Raw genomic sequence first — 17942 nt, forward strand, 5'->3', positions numbered from 1 at the left:
ATTCTTTACTTTACTAGGTAGATTATTTAACTTTTGATTTTGTTTAACATAGTTCTTGATGAACTTTACTCTAGTTTAAGTTTTTTGAGTTCTTTACTTAATATTGTTTAGTTTTTGTTTAACGTATTTTCTTATTTAGTTTAATCTAGTTCTTGGTTTAACTTAATTCAGTCTTTGCTTTGTTATTTAGCTTTCGATTTAGTTTTATCTAGTTCCTGGTTTAATTTAGATTTTTACTTAGTAATATTAGGTTTTGGTCTAATTTAATTCTTGATTTAGTTTAATCTAGTTCTTGATTTATTTTAATTCTTTATATTATTTAGCTTTTGATTTGGTTTCATTTAGTTTTGATTTGGTTTAATTTAGTTCTTTATTTACTTTTATCATTCTTGATTTATTTCTATCAAGATTTTGGTTTAATTTTATTTAGTTCTATACTTCATATCATTTGGCTTTCGCATTATTTTATTTCTTGATTTAGTTTAATCTAGTTCCTGGTTTAACTTAGATTTTCACTTAGTAATATTTAGTTTTTGATTTGGTTTAATTCTTGATTTAATTTAATCTAGTTTTTGGTTTAATTTAATTCTTTATATTATTTAGCTTTTGATTTGGTTTAATTTAGTTCTTGATTTACTTTAATGTAATTCTTGATTTACTTCTATCAAGTTTTTGGTTTAATTTTACTTGGTTCTATCTTAATGTTTTTACTTTTGTATTATTTTATTTCTTGATTTAGTTTAATCTAGTTCTTGGTATAATTTAGATTTTTACTTAGTAATATTTAGTTTTTTTTATCTAGTTTAATTCTTGATTTAATGTAATCTAGTTCTTGGTTTAATTTAGTCCTTTATATTACTTAGCTTTTGATTTGGTTTAATTTAGTTCTTGATTTACTTTAACCTAATTCTTGATTTACTTCTATCAAGTTTTTTTTTGTTTTAATTTTGTTTAGCTCTATACTTAATAATATTTAGCTTTTGCACTAGTTTATTTCTTGATCTAGTTTAATCCAGTTCTTGATTTAATTTAATTTACTACTTTATATTATTTAGGTTTTAATTTCGTTTAATTTAGTTCTTGATTTACTTTAATCTAGCTTTTGCTTTAGTTTACTTTATTTCTTGATTCAGTTTAATCTAGTTTTAGGTTAATTCAATTTAATGCCTTATCTTATTTAGCTTTCAATCTGGTTTAATTTAGTCCTTGATTTTTAAATCTAGCTATTGGTTTCATTTTATTTAACTTTTGCTTTGGTTTAAGTTATTTCTCGATCCAGCTTAATCGAGTTATTAGTTTAATTTAGTTTGGTACTTTACTTAGTATTATTATCTTTTGACTTAGTTTAATCAGTTCTTGGTTTAATTTAGTTATTTTCTTACAAGTAACGTCTAGGGTTTGATTTATTTTAATTCTTGATTTAATTTGACCTAGTTCTTGGTTTAATTTAATTTAGTTTTTAATTAAGTTTAATCTAATTTAGTTCTTTATTTAATATTATTTAGTTTTTAATTTAGTTAAATTTTGTTCGTACATAAGTTTTCCTTTTGTCAAATATATAGACACGAATTTTAAGCAGAAATAACGTCCAGAGCACTGGCAATGCTGCTTAACTCATTTAGTACTCGCGATATAATCACTAAACGTGACGTGATTTAAACGCGGGAATTAGAACTTGAAGCTACTCGCTTGCCTGTCCGGTCTGCTTTTGTGTATCATGAATTGCATGGCCAGCGCCAGTCCAAGTAGCACTGAGTCTGAAAGAGAGAAAACACAAAAGCAGAGCCATTGAAGTAGGAAATGAAATGAAGAGAGGGGATGCAGGGAGAACTATTCACTGTGAAAATGACCGTCGAATTTACTACGACAGGAGAGCCACGCGCACAAACCGTGAAACTACCAATAATACGTTCTCTCTCGCTTTAATAGGTATCTTAATCAGAAAGAAAAATGGTTCTTCACTGAATGACGATCAGCACCATGGGAAGCCTCAGTATACTGTATTCTGCCCAGGCTTCCATCATAATGAAAACTTCACACCTGTTTGATTTCTCCTGTAATTATATTTCCATATAGATTGGAAGCACATTTCTTCAGTGAGAGCAGGCTCATAGCTACTAGGTGGCCACGGGGAACTAAGCCTCTCTGGGATGACATTCGGCCCCTGGAATTTTCGTTGTTGATTGAGTATAACAAAACATGAAATATATGAAATTTTAGTTTAACTTTCCACCCTTTAGACTAAAGGGGACGAATGATCATTGAAATTAAAATTTTGTGCTCTCCTACGGGGAATCGAACCCGGGATCTCATGCACCAAAGGCGCACGCGCTAGCCACTACATCAGTGGAAAGCTTACTGGAGTTCAACTTCCCTCGATTATGCACGGAGGCTAAGGGAGGCAGTCATGATACCAAATAAGATTTAGTATGAAGAAACAGAACTCCGAGGAAAAAAAAAAAAACGCACATAGTGTTTGTCTACTACCAATTCCACTTAGCGGGAGCTGGGATCAAACTTGGGACCTTACGCCGTCGCAGTTATTTATTGGTTTGTATACATGAATGTAGGGTGAACTCAAGTCAGCTTCCTCCCCCCCCCCCGAAAAAACAGTCCTTCCGTCCATGTCTACGGGCTTGAGTGAGAGTGGTTGTAAATACAATTTCTGACGGGAGCTTCCAAAATAAAAAGGCAAAAAAGGTAAAATATTAATCGAATCTAATGAACATATATTGTGTATATTTTCTCCAAATAGGAATGATGGCTCATGATAGAACGCTCACCTCTTCAGACAGGGGTTTCTGATTCAATCCCAGGACATATAAGCTTATAGTAGACAACATCCTGTTCGTGGATTTTCTCGGAGATCGTCCGTGCCCTCATACATTCTCATTCCACCAGTTCTATCAAAATGATTCATTTTCGTCAATCATCTATCTCCTTTAGCGTAAAAGGCATTACGTGAGATGTTAAAAATTACATCATCATATTCTCCCCCCAGTTAGACGTATTCAAGATGTTCCCTATTGTTTCCAGATATTTGTTCAACATCCAAGAGATATTCTGTTTCCTAGCATTTGTTCAGTGTTCCTAGCACATAGTATTTGTAAACGTTTGTTCAACATTTCACGAATATTCCAATGGGTCACACTGGTTGTGGATATCACCAATCAGGAGCGAATGAGTTGAATTTATCCCCGAAAGTTAATATTCGTTAAAAAAAAAAGAAAAAAGAAAGAAAGAAAGAAAGAAACGCAATTTTCATGAAAGGTGGCGTCTGTTTTCTTGAAGGATTAAGATTCTTGGTTGGAAATGTAATTGATGATATGTAAAATGAAGAAAACCTTTATGTACCAAATAAATAAATAAAATAAAAATTCGCTTGTTTGTACAACGTATAGCATCATTAGTATTGTTAGACAAACAGATTCGAATCTTCGAACAAATATTCTTTGGATACTGGAACAAATACTCATTTTAGCAGTTATATTCTTCAGAGGTGCTAGGGATATGGTAAAAGAAATAAGAACTAATGATGTGAAGTTGACATGGATGATAATAGTTGTTTTGAGATTCAGGATCCCAAAATGTGACCTTAAGAAAATTAGAGATGTCAGCTGATACCATAAGTTTCAGGGGGGGGGAAAATGATTCTTCGGACTCGCAGAGAAATTTTCAATGCGAGTATTTTATAATAATAATAATAATAATAATAATAATAATAATAATAATAATAATAATAATAATAATAATAATAATAATAATAATAATAATAATGTAATAATAATACAGGAAGTAAGTCAAATATAGAACTAGGAGGCGAGAAAGTAGAACAGGTGACTAATTTTCAACAGCTAGGTAGTATTATTAGTGATAATATGAAGGTGAACGTGAAATAAAAGCAAGGATAAAGATGGCGAAGGAAGCATTTAGGAGGAAGAAAAGACTATTCTGTGGGAGCTTGAAGAAGAAAAAGTTGAGAAAAATACTCATAAAATGCTTGCTGTGGAGTGTTGTATTGTATGAAACAGAAACATGGACAAAAAGTATGAAAAACGACTGGAAGCTTTCGAAATGTGAGTGTGGAAAAGAATGGGAAGAATTAGCTAGGTCGAGCGGAAAACGAATGAGAGGGTGTTAGAAATGATGGGAGAGAAAATAACAGTTTTAGATATTATTAAGAAGAGGAAGAGAAACTGGTTGGGACATTGGCTAAGAAGGAACTGTATCATGAGGGTCGTTTTAGAGGATATGGTGGCAGGAAAGAGAGGGAGAGGGCGAAGGAGACCAGAATTGAGGAGTTTGATGTAATAAGGGCATAAGCGAGTTTACGCCCTTTTTGCACCAAACGCATTTGTGGCTTTTGCCATGCTTGTTTAGCCTCCTGGTAATATTTCAATTCAATATCGGAATAAAATGCTGCATATTACATTGTTTTATATATTTGGTCTAGGAATTAATTCGTGCGGGTGGACAAGAGATGGCGCAACGAACGGAGCGTCCCACAGTTCCGTGTATCCACACATGTGTTGCAAACCCCTGTCATCGCGTATCGTTCGTAGTATAGGGCAGTGGATTAAAGCGTCAACAACACCAGTTTGTAGTTAAGTGAACATGGCGCAATTTGTGCCTGATAAAGTGTTTTTGCGGGGTGTCCTGCTGCATTACTTTAACATGCAGAAAAGTGCGACTGAAAGTCATCGTATTTTGGTGGAAGTGTATGGTGACCATGCTCTAGCTGAGCGAACGTGTCAGAAGTGGATTGCACGGTTTAGAAGTGGTGATTTCGGCTTGGCAGACCAAGAGCGAGCTGGACAGCCAAAAAAATTTCAAGACGAAGAATTGACAGCATTGCTCGAGCAGGATTCGTGTCAAACGCAGGAACAACTTGCAGCAGCATTAGGCGTTGATCAAACAACAGTCTCCAAACGCTTGAAAGCCATGGGAATGATTCAAAAGATGTCACATTGGGTTCCACATGAATTGAAAGACAGAGACGTTGAAAGACGAAAAACCATTTGCGAATTGCTGCTTCAACGACAGAGCAGAAAGGGGTTTCTGCATCGAATTATTACGGGTGATGAGAAGTGGATCCATTACGAGAACCCTAAACGAAAAAAGGCCTGGGTGAAACCAGGTGAACCAGGTCCATCACAACCAAAACGAGATATTCACTGTGCAAAGGTTATGCTGTGCATATGGTGGGATATGAAAGGTGTGGTGTACTATGAGCTGCTGCAACCGGGTGAAACTATGAATGGAGAACGTTATCGACGACAATTAATGCGTTTGAAGCAAGCTCTGGCCAGAACACGACCAGAATGGGAGAACAGACATGATAAACTTATTGTTCAACATGATAACGCTCGCCCACATGTCGCAAAACCGGTCAAAACCTATTTAGAAAATGTCGGATGGGAAGTTTTACCCCACCCGCCGTATTCACCAGACGTTGCTCCTTCGGACTACTACTTGTTCGATTGCATGAACAACGATTTGATTGGACAGCGGTTTACTTCTTCAGAAGATATCGAAACATGGGTCTCTGACTGGATCGCTTCCAAGGATGAGGACTTCTTTCGCCACGGAATCCGTACATTGCCTGACAGATGGGCGAAAGTGGTGGCTAGCGATGGACAATATTTTTCTTAAGGTATTTATGTATTTTGTGTTTGTACTACAGCTTCAATGTGTGCGTACCAACCGCACGAATTAATTCCTAGACCAAATATATATTCAACTGCATGTTTCAGATTTACGCCTTTATTGCTTCAAACTCCTAAATTAATGTAATATATCGAAACAGAAAAATCACGTGGAGACAAAGAGGTTTACAGAAAACCGTGAAGCATGGAAGCTTCTCAATTGCAGCAAGTGACCTCCTAATAATGGCGGAATGCCTATGATGATGATGATGAAAAAGGAAAAGGTTAACGTACTAAACCTTCTCACTCTAATTTCCTAAATTAAATAATTAATTTGCCGTACTGTAGGCCTATTATTGTTAAGGAAGTATTTAGGCCTATTTATTAAATATGAACAAAATTGACTAATTGTTTTCAGGAAATTGTCCGAAAAAATACTTCCAAGAACAAAAACGGATTATACTATATTACAGGGCTGTTAATGAAATATTAACTTATGAAATATAACCAAACTTATTAGTACAGTAAAAAAGAATTTTAGATATTCAATCTTCAGTATAAACTACGTTAATTTTCGGGGATAGGAAGTAAATTTGAAAAAAAAAATTACAAAAGTATACAGTTTAAAATTTGATCTGTTAGCGTATGGCCTTTGGGTGTATTTACAGTCAGCAACAAAAATTCTTTCCGTTTAGTAATGAAATTTGTTTCGTACTTAACTTCAGAATGAGAGGACAATTTAAGTATAGCTTTCAGTAAATTAAAAAGAATGTATTTCTCTGTGGTGTCTTCCCGTTTTAGCTTTTCCCGTTTCACCTTATGCCTGTTTTGATTACTTCAGGCTATGATGCTAAGATAGTGTATGTTAAGTTGATTGTAAGGCGATCCCGTTTTGCCTTACACCAGAGAAGGGAATTTTCAAATTATGATAGGGAAATTTAGTGTCATTTTGCAAAACATTTCAAAGGCAAGTAGTATTTACATTTGAACGAATAGAACAATGTATAGCAAAGTTAATATTCAGAGTAATGTATTATTTGCGTCATTGTTTAAAAAAATGCTTATGAAGCCTTGTATTGTACCTCAAATATGAAGAAGACAGCAATCGAAGAACCAACATCAACAATTACTAAGATATATTAGTAAGTATATAGTAATAGTTGTGATAATTAATTTTGGCGCTGAAGCTTCTCTACATGTTTCTAATATTTATCCTTGCAACTTCTCCAAAAGTTATTTTAGAACTTTAGATGTGGAACTTTTTTTAATGGTATTCTAGTTAGCACGCAAATACATAGTCCATTGTTTATTTATAGTGTATTACCATTAACCGGTCGTAGTTAAGCAATATTCCGTTTGTCTTTATTCTCGAGGGAAAGTATGACTTTTTTTCTGTTGATGTTTAAAATTAATTTATTTTCTCCTTTTCGAAGGAGGAGATTGCTAAGGGAAATTATTGTAGTGAAACTGCATCTGTTGTCCCTACTTTTGGAGCTGTCAAACACTCTCAATATAACGTACGAGGTTAAAGCCGGCCACCACTACCGCAAAGATTGAGTAAATTGAAGGTGGAAGAATCGTTAAGTGAAACGCACGACGGCAAAAACTTTTATTGGTGGATGAAGTTGACGCTAGTAGAATACTTGTAAGTTATATATTAGTAGTCAAGAAAGAAGTTTATTTTTTCCTACTTTCTTCTTCTTGTGTTGTTTTGGCGCTTTTTTCTTTGAAATCGTGAAAGTCTGACGTGACAATGGTAATAGAAGTAAGAATATTAAAGCATTTTCGTTAGAATGTCTGTATTATTTATTCTAGTCTTTTTATCTTCAACAGGTTTTCGGCACTGTTGAAAATTTGGAGATTCTGTGTCAGCGCGACAGGACTGTAACGGGTGGGACATTTAAGACTGTACCTCGCATTTTCTCCCAATTCTACACTCTACACTAGGGATGGCCACAAAGTTCCGGTTCCGGCGGGACCGGTTCCGCGAGGAACCGGTTCTTGGAGATCCGGTTTTCAGAACCGGTTCCAGACCTGGATCCGAAAACCCGGTTCCAGAACCGGATCTTAGGAACCGGTTCCAGACCTGGATCCGAAAACCCGGTTCCAGAACCGGATCTTAGGAACCGGTTCCAGACCTGGATCCGAAAACCCGGTTCCAGAACCGGATCTTAAGAACCGGTTCCAGATCTGGATCTGAAAACCCGGTTCCAGAACCGGAGCTTAGGAACCGGTTCCAGATCTGGATCTGAAAACCCGGTTCCAGAACCGGATCTTAGGGACCGGTTCCAGACCTGGATCCGAAAGCCCCCAAAGACCCGTAAAGGAGGCACAAAGTTCACCTTCAAAAATAATGCAAAGAGGACCATGCGCTTGTGCCTTCCCCGCCCAGACCCGCTTGTGCCCCCAGAAAAAAAAATTTTGGTCCACCAGTGGATGTTTAAGCCAAATGAGTTGGCCAGTTTGCCTGTTTAGCCAATGAGTTTGCCAGTTACCCAGTTTATTTAGCCAAATGAGACAAGCTGCCGCCGCCTGGGGGCCTGCCTGTCGCTCCCACCATTTCATCTAGCATACTGTTCACAGCTTGCCAGCAGCTCGCGTTTAGGTAGGGATGGTAACAAAGTTTCGGTTCCAGCGGAACCGGTTCTGTTTTCTGTTAATTAATTATCCGAAGAACCGTTTCTAGACCTGGATCCGAAGAACCGGTTCCAGACCTGCATCCGAAGAACCGGTTCCGGAACCGGATCTTCTAGAACCGGATCCAATCAGACCCGAAAACCGGTTCCACCAAGAACCGGTTCTGGCCATCCCAACTCTACACGGAAAATATTTGGGCGAGGTATTTCCTCTTCTCTTCTGTTTACTTCCCAGTTAAAAGCAAGACACACATGTAAGATTACTGGAGGTAATCAGTGAAAAATTTGAGAAATTTGAATTGCCTTTCAAATTGAAAGCAGTTTCTATTGATTTTGAGAAAACAGCAAGTAATGCTGTAAATCAAGAATTTCCTTATTTAAAAATAAGAGGGTGTTTCTTCAACTTCTCTCAGTCTGTGTGCGGGAAGGTTCAGCAGTTAGGACTTTCTCAATTGTATAAAGAGAACTCTAAAGTGAAAAGAAGGATTCGACATACAGCAGCACTCCCTCTGGTACCAACTTCCCATTTAGATGTAGTGTTTGCACGTTTGCAAGAAGATGCGCCTGACATTCCATGTAAGGAGGAGTTTCATGATTATCTTGTAGATACTTGGCCGGATGATGGTGACGCGCTATTTCCACCGTAATTTTGTTTTCTTTCCTACATAGATAGCTGCCGTTTAGCGCTTTCTAACCATTAAATCATTAATTAAGCTATTCCGAGCATTCTACAGTAAAGCATTTTATTCCATTAGCACCTCATGTAGTGTAATATAGATTTTCTTGCGACGTGCATGTATTGAAGATTCTGCATTTACTAATTTGTAAATTATCAAAAGAATAAATTCTTTAGATTTACAAAAGAAATAAATTAGTTTCACCCAAAATTTTGCTATCGACTTTCCAATGTAGATTCTCCTGGAATCCTTTGAATTTTTATTGTGCTAATGATGCATTTTACCTATTTGCAGTGACTTGTGTAATCACCTTGGAAACGATCAAGAACAAACGACTAACACTGCGGAAGAGTGGCATGCCAAATTACGCAGAAAGGCATCAAAGGGGCACTTAGACATATATTCTTTCATTGAGTTAATGAAAGGCGAGCAACTTGAAAATGAAAGACTGCGAGTACTTCTTCAAGTGGGTAATCAGGGAACACCTAGAAAGCTAAACTGGAGACGGTTTGACGGTAAGATTCGCCCCCTAAAAGATAGACTTAAGAACAATGAAATTTATGTATATTGATGCTGTTTCATATTATATCCACATAGAAACTTGATATGCTATTTTGGGTGTGATAATAAAATTTATGTTCTTGTAAGATATTTGAATTTAATTTGTCTGAAATACAAGAGAGGCTGCAGTTGAGAATAAAATAAATCCCCCTTTGTTACAGATACAGAGTGAAAATTCCCGTGTATGTCATAAGGCGAAACGGGAAAAGGCCAAGCGGAAATATCTGTTCCGCCTTAAGATAACATCCTTATCGGTTCTGTCAAAATATGTTTTGAGGGCGAAACGGGCATAATTCTTTTCTATACGTTTCAGACAGAGGTGGAGAGGGTCAGAAGGTTGTGGGTCGGATTTGTGAGTGGGTCAATGGGTCAACAGGACGTGACCCACTGCGACCAACCATCCATGACTCATTCTGACCCACTGACACACCGACTTACCCTGCTCAGTGCATTAAAGACATCTTCTGAACACTGGTGAATTTGTCTACGTTTTACTTTCATGGTCTCCATTTTTCTTCCTTTTCCATTTGTTTCTATTTACTTACCAGAGATCAGTATATCTACATGAAAAAAGAACTTCAGACACTTTTGGATATTGATATTTGTAATGGTAATGATAGTAATATGACTTAACTACTTGGCTTTCGAGACATAGTTGAATTTTACACTGTTTTCCTCCTTTACGTTCGACTGCTTTTCCTTGATTTCAGACACTCAAATTTCATCCTATTTTCCACTGAAAATAATCCGTAATTCAAACAAGGAAATAATAATTATACATAAAAATTAAATTGAAATTCATCATTAATCTGGCCCATGACAAATACTTTATCAATTTATATCGTACAGATCAGATCCACCGGTATTGTAACTATACTCGCCGCGACCTTATCCTGATAGCCAAGATACGCAACTTCAATTCGGGCGACTCCGCGCATGTTACATAGTTCTTCACGTTACACACGTAAAACATTACTTAGGAGATCATTCAAAGAGCTAATTGAGTTCAAGTATATAAAAATATTAATATAGAAACAATATTTAAAATAGAAGGTACTAGATTTATTAGTAACGTGTTATGAAAATGACGTCACGACTCAGAATCGGAAAGAGAGAAGGAAAGAAAAGAGTGAAAAGCCGGTAGCTAAGATGCGAGTCACTTGCAAGTGTTGCAAGATTATAAACTTGAAAAATCTTTTATCAAAAACAGAAGACCAGTATAATTAGTTAATTGATCAATGTTAGAAATCGTCCACAATGGATAGGAAATGGCTTAATATTTTTATATGATACATAAATTAGAGTTGCTACTCCGTAAGAAAATTCTATGCCTGCTGATAAACGAAACAAAAGAAAGAACGGGACTCACATGTAACTTCTGCAATTTTTGTGCAGAGAGTAACACTGCTCTGCCAAATATTGTCTTCGCGCTTGCGTTAGTGTGGGTACGTGGGTGTAGTGAAACTGAAACCATGGAGAGTGTTAAGCGCGAAATTGAAATCGTGAATGAATCCGAATTATCTTCTCAGTATTATTGCAAACATGAGGAAGGGAAACCTCTTTAAAGTCAAGCAAAGTAAATTGTCAACAATGTGTACTCTCGACTAAGAGAAAAATATGCAGACAAAACTGTTGAAGAAATTGTTGATATGATTGTTGCCGGTTCGCAGCTGGTTTACTCATTGCTAACGTAGAGTTGCTGTGCTTTGAGAAAAAAAATCGTATTTTTAATTTATTATGTGGGAGGGTGGCTGCTTGTGTGTTTCTGTTTATGATTGACCTTTCCCAGGTAGATATATGAGAGTAACCTCATTTCTTATCCTTTCTTACCTTAATCAATTGAAATGAATAATCAAAATAGTTTTAATGCTCTCAAGTTTTAATTGTGAGGATTGCAAATACATCACGTGCGAATTTCCAATATATTTATTACTATTGTCGTGTCTTCATGAATTATTAAAAACAAATAAACCAAGAAACATTTTTCGAAGCGGCAGGAAAAGAACGAGAAATCACCGCTCCGCGCATATCAGCTGAGACCCAGAGCAGCGCCAGTTGAAACCCTGGCGAATGAGAACGCAACCAAAACACACACACACATACAAAGGCTTTCCTGCGAAAAGGTTCGCGCGGCAATATGTATTAATGCGCTTGTGATTCGGCTCTCAAGTTAACATTGCGTTTAGTATAGGGATGGGCAAAACCGGTTTTTACAAAAACCGAAAACCGGTTTCTATAAAAACCGAAACCCGAAAAACCGACATTTCGGTTTTTCCAAAACCGGTTCGGTTTTCTCCAAACCGGTCCGGTTTTTCACCGAAACCGGTTTCGGTTTTTCTCCAAAACCGGTTCGGTTTTCACCGAAACTGGTTTCGGTGAAAACTTTTTGAAAACACACAAAGCTATTTCTGTGGAAATGGATTCGGTTTCCGGAGAACAACGAAACACCATTCTCGTCAGAAATAGAACAAATTTTGGAAAAAAACCGGAATCGGTTTTGAAGGAAACCGAAACCGGACCAGGTAAAAAACCGAACCGGTTTTGGAGAAAACCGATAACCGGTTTCGGTGAAAAACCGAACCGGTTTTGAAGAAAACCGAAACCGGTTTCGGTGAAAAACCGAAAACCGAAAAACCGGTTTTTGTGCCCACCACTAATTGTAACAGTGTTTAAGCGATTGACCATAGAAATTTAAACTCCGAATAGTGATAATTTCATAGCCTTGTTTTATTACAAGTGCAAATTCAGTAAAGTCAATGGAGAGGAGGGCGTCGATCATGGTGGGTAAGAGTTGATGATGTAGGTTTTGGTGGGTGGTGGGTCTGAGTGGATCACGGATCACGGTGGCTGGTAGGTCAGTGGATCACCACGAGGTCAAGTTTTCATTGACCCATGCCATCTTTGTTTCGAGCATATTGGAGCCACGAAACATGTAAATTGGTTGAAGTCGCGAATTTAACTTGATTCATACTTTCTTCTCGTCTATCATCGCTCAAATAAATAAATAAATAAATAAATAAATAAATAAATAAATAAATAAATAAATATTTTCCCTTCGCCGTTTTAATTACTCTACGTTTTAAGTCTTATTGGTTTCTTTTTAGAATATTCACCAAATTATTGTAATAATGGATGAACTTGTGCTTAAATATTCGATAAATTTCAGTCTCTCGAAATATCCACCTGTTTCCCAACTTCTCTTTTACATCTTCTGAACTAATATATATTCTTTTCTAAATAAACATTCCTTTGAAATTAAGATTCTTCTGTCTACAACCTAGAAGAAGAAGAAATATTTCTCTGTGAGCTGAGATATCTTCATCTTGAATAGAATTTAATATTAGTTATCTGATAAGAAATACGAAGAAAAGGTTTGTTGTTTTATAAAAAACAATAAAGAACTTCAATATCTTTTATTCGTTTCAAATTCTTTTTTCTTCAACTCAAAAACATTTTCTTTAAAACAATTTTATTTTTGTTTCTTCAATCTATAATTATTATTCATCCTTATTCCTTCTTTTCTTAATGCAAATATCAGGGGTTATGGTGGCTTAGTGGTAGAGCGTTCACCTCTGGTGCATGGAGTCCTTGGTTCGATCTCAGTTCGCGCTAAGTGAACTTTGTGGTGAATAAACACCATGTGCGTTGGTTTTCTCGGGATATTCCCGTTTCCTCCCACTTTATTCATTCCACCATTTCACTCATTTCTCATCATCACCGTCTCCTTTAGCCTAGCTGGCATAACTACGGGACGTAAAACTTAAAGATTTCATTTCATTTTTATTTAACGCAAATATCTTTAAAATATACTTTCAAACAGCTGAAATGGTTTTCTTAGGTGAATTTCAAGTTAGAGTAGCTCAAACGCACAATCGTAACTCCTGAATCATTTGCGAAAGGGTTTGATTTCAGGCTATCATAAGGTTGTGATAATAATACAACAGGATTAAGAGAACGATATATGTCTATTACATACATATACACATTATATAAATAAACATTTAAATTATATTGGTGCTCAGTGGTAGAGCGCTTACTTTTGGTGTGTGGGGTCCTTGGATCGATTCCCAGCCAAGTAAATTTGTGGTGGACAACATCTGTCCGTGGGTTTTCTCGGCGGACTCCCGTTTCCTTCTACTTTCTCATTCCACCAATTCTTCTATCATAATTTACTTGCCTTAATCCTCGTACGGTAGCGGAGTAAATATTTGCTAAACAAGAATGGATAATGCTGACTTTCGAAATATTACTTTATTTGAGTTCAATATATATACGTGAAATGGGATATTTTTAATCCTCATGTTACTTACTACTCCTACATTGATTGAACTTTTCTGAGATTCTGTTAGTAGGTTTCTCTTCTTATTACCATTCAATTATTGCATTTATCTAGTAGATAATGAAAACTAAAAAAAAAAGAAAGAAAAAAAGAGAAAGAAAGAAAAAAAGAAAAGAAAAAATGAACTTTTAAAAATACACCGACAAGGAAATAAAGTTGTCAACATTCCCCTAATTGTTTTCTTTTTTCCTCTTTTTTAAATTAGGTCAGAATTCTTGACACTCGGAATTGGGGAAAATCCACTGAAAAAAAAAAAAAAGAGGCATGACATGACAACAGAACAGTGCGCTGGTGATGCCATGACCTAATAACATGACAGCGTTGCCCTTTCTCCGTTGTATTTAGCCTACAGGGATCGGTAAACTAAAAAATTCATATAGTTTTAGTTTCGAGCTCTGTATCTCCCCATCACCACCATCTTTAATAGGTGTGCATACTACAAAAATGAAATAAAATATTTCATTTAACCCTGTATAACTATCGGCTAAGAGAGACGGATGATAAATGAAATGATCAAAGAATTATTGCAATGAGAGAGAATCAACAAAAAGAAAATATAAAAAAATAACGAACATGTGATCTGAATGTTACCTACGACTCTGCAGACAAAAACTGGGTTCTTTATCACTACGTCACAATATTTTCTGCTTGTATTATATACATATCAGGTTGGTGCAATAATTATGTTTGTTGTTAAAACTTCTATCCTTAATTTTTTAAAAAAATGTTAATGTATATATCACGTAATATATCATTTCAACCCTCGATTATAATGTGCGGAAAATTTATGTGCATCCGCTACGCTTTCCCTCACCTCTCCTCTCCACACACCCACATACGCTTCCGCCACCAGCAGTTTTTTTTTCAGTGGTTAGCTGACCCTGTGGCGGCATTATAGAAGGTTGTGTATGCTAGCGTTTCGTGTGCGTTTTATTAGTTTTTTTTTTTACGGAGGCACGTGGCTCAATGGTAGTGTGATTACCTCTAATAGGTGGCGTCTCAGATTCCATTCCCGGCTAAGTACTTTTGAGATGCACAACAGCACGTTCGTGACTTTTCTCAGGGTACTCCTGTTTCCTCCCATATTCTCATTACACAAATTCTTATAATCATTTACTTCCCTTAATCATCCGTCTCCCTTAGTCTAAAGGGCATAAACGTGGGACCTTAAACTGAGAGATCTCACTTCATTTCATTAGTTTCCTTGTTTGCCGCACGCACATTTTACATATCGGTGCATGTAAATTTACCCTAGATTACTACCATGGGTACAATTTATGTCTCTTATTTGTTGCCATAGTTAATTAATTTGGTACCGTCATCACAGGAAAAGGACTCAACCGTTTGGACTGAATTTCGGAACATAGCATTTGACTCGAGCAGTTCTTTTTTTTTTTTTTTTTTTTTTTAATTATATTAGTTTCATTAAAATTGTGTATCCTAAGGGAGAGAGAAGCTTCAAAATTTATGCCAAAAATGTAATATCTCACAATCCACTCAAGTTAGGCATATGTATGCTAACTAGGCATATAAACTTCTTATTAAATATAAGCTGACACGTATCCCAGGCGTTTTTGGAAATTCCGGTTTAGAAAGGGAGTTAGATGGATTTTTAATTTCCCATTTTGTATTCATCAAATTGTCAAAATGAGGAAATGCTAAAACCATTAAAATGAATTTTTAAACATCCGTTAGTATTTGGGTCGACTTGGGCTTTTATCATTCCACTTTGATTGTAATGCATACCCTAGGAGGGAAAATAGTTTATTTTCAACAAACTTAAAAAGTTCATTACTGAATTCTCTATGCCTCATTATATATCTTCTACAGGGAGTCTTCAATTATTGAGTTAATCTTGGTATTGATCAACATCAATATCATCTCTCTATGACTCACGATTCCCGAGTCGGAACTATTTTGGTCATTATCTCGGGAACGATAAGAGTGACAGGCCCGCAGCCAGCCCAAAAATGTAGGGGAGCCCGGTAGAAGTTAGGGGGGGGGCGACCCAACCATATTATAGTTCATTTGCAAGCCTACCGTGAAAATTTTAGGGGGGCAGTGAAAATTTAGGGGGGGCACCCTAGCCCCCGTGGATACGAGCCTGAAGAGTGACACGAAAAATTTCAGCACATCTCGCAAATAACAAATAATGTAAGTGCCATCTTGAAATTGTTTCACTTATTTTATTTATGTTTTTTTTTAATACGTTTACGACTTAATTCGATTTTCATACTTCGTTATATGCTAGACTATATTTCTAAGCAATAGTATTTTCTATTTTGTGGCGCTTGAGCACAATTTACTATCTTTTGTCTCTGCTTTTTCAGGAACTATTGTATTTTGCACTTACATTGTTTTCTACAGCGAGTCTTTCAATTATTAATGTATTTACAATTTCATATAAACTTCGAAAAAAAAATAATACTTTTTAAGTTCGTTCTTGCAATGCTCTTCAAGCATTCTCGACTGGTTTTGCCTGAAATGCATTATTGATCATAGTGAACACTTGGGGCAAACTGAGACTTTTCATTTTACTTTAATTCAAAACATGCATCGTAAGGAAAGAAAGCGGGTTCATATGTATCTTTCAAATCTTTTGTATAAACTTTCTTGTGCGAAGAACAAGTATTTCAGCTAGTAGGTTTGTGAATGATGATTCATATTTATAGATTTTTACAATTATTGAGAATAACGTTAATTTAATTACTTAATTGATATAAACACATGAAGCCTACTTGCAAGGACTAATAAATTACTTTACGTGAGCTATGACCAAGAATATACCATAAATTAACGTTGATAGCTAAGAAGAAACTAAGGATGCAAGGCTTGAAACTTCGCTACAAAGAATCTAGAGTTCATTATCCAGGCATTGTGTCGACAAAAAGTTAAAGTAAACATACAAAAGACCTTCCCTACACTGTAAAGTAATTTTCGTTTGCCTCGCGGACCTCATAAAATATGTACTTCAAAACGGTGTTTGTACGGCTCTCTCACTACATCCTATAGCACCAAGTGTTACCATCTCAAAAGAGGCTTTTAGAACATAAGACATAAGGTGACTTAGTGTTCCTTGTTTATTCTATCTAAAGTAGAGTAACATTGTTTGTCGTTCAAGGCGGGCACCAATTATATATATTACATAATAATATAGGGAGTATTATATACTACTCTCTTTTATAGAAGCTCTTAGAGCCTTAGGTACGAACACTGCCTTGTCTTTTCTTGGTCCCAGTGTTTCAGTAACCTCTTCATAACGACCGGGAATTCTCAGTTTATACATGTTTTGCGCAGAAAATACAGTCTGCAAATACAATCTGCAGTAGGCATAAAATCCTCTTTGTTGTAAGTCAGTGACCTGGTGAACCACCTCACGGAACAATTGGAAACTGGACTTTTGTTTCTTTACAGAAGGGAGTTTACACGTCACTACCCCATAATTTGAATACTGAGTACGATATTTTGATATTAGCTTATATTTACATTTATAACTAATATATTATACTGTATATGGTAGTCGCATGAACTGCGAGTAATTTGTGTTTATACAACTTGTCTTTAACGACCATCTTTCAGCTATGGACAAATCTGTTTACTGCGTTAAAAGTGTTGTCCAAAAATCATAAATCGTAGTCATGTGACAAAGAGTGGTATTGAAAATTTTCTGCTTGTGTAGTTTTTTTTTTTTTTAAAGGTTTATTAAGGTGTAAAAAAAGGTTTAAAAAACAGGTAAGTTAAGATTTACACTGCTGGTGAAGTGTTGAGTGTTCTAAATCTCTGAATAAACTGTTTTCCACAAAGTATTATAAAAAGGTTTTTATGTTCAAACGTTTAAAACATTTTGGACATAACACTTTTTACGCAGCAAACACAGAAATAATCATATTCCATTGATGTCCCTTACGATGTCCGTAAGAACATTTTTTTTAAAAAAATGGATAATCTCACACACACACACACACACACACACAAAAAACTCAAGTTCAAAAATTGTTCCGAATATGATAAAAACGATATATACTCCACGCGAGTGTACATACACATTAGTACAAATGGATGTACACTCATGTCCAAAATTTGT

General features: G+C 35.8%; 1 protein-coding gene and 1 long non-coding RNA gene across 3 annotated transcripts in view; one reads left to right on the forward strand and one right to left on the reverse strand.

The window, feature by feature from the left end:
- Window positions 1–17942, reverse strand: part of Mgat4a (alpha-1,3-mannosyl-glycoprotein 4-beta-N-acetylglucosaminyltransferase a) — a 726029-nt gene that overhangs the window by 87650 nt on the left and 620437 nt on the right. The window lies entirely within an intron of this gene.
- LOC145662392 (uncharacterized) overlaps window positions 1–17942 on the forward strand; it is a 93220-nt gene that overhangs the window by 40109 nt on the left and 35169 nt on the right. Inside the window, exon 2 of the long non-coding RNA XR_014127030.1 lies at window positions 9253–9473. This is a non-coding gene — a long non-coding RNA (uncharacterized LOC145662392). The remainder of the gene's footprint in view (window positions 1–9252; window positions 9474–17942) is intronic.

The sequence above is a fragment of the Thermobia domestica genome, chromosome 10 (genome assembly GCF_964235325.1).
Source record: "Thermobia domestica chromosome 10, izTheDome1.hap1.1, whole genome shotgun sequence".
NCBI classification, from domain to species: domain Eukaryota; kingdom Metazoa; phylum Arthropoda; class Insecta; order Zygentoma; family Lepismatidae; genus Thermobia; species Thermobia domestica.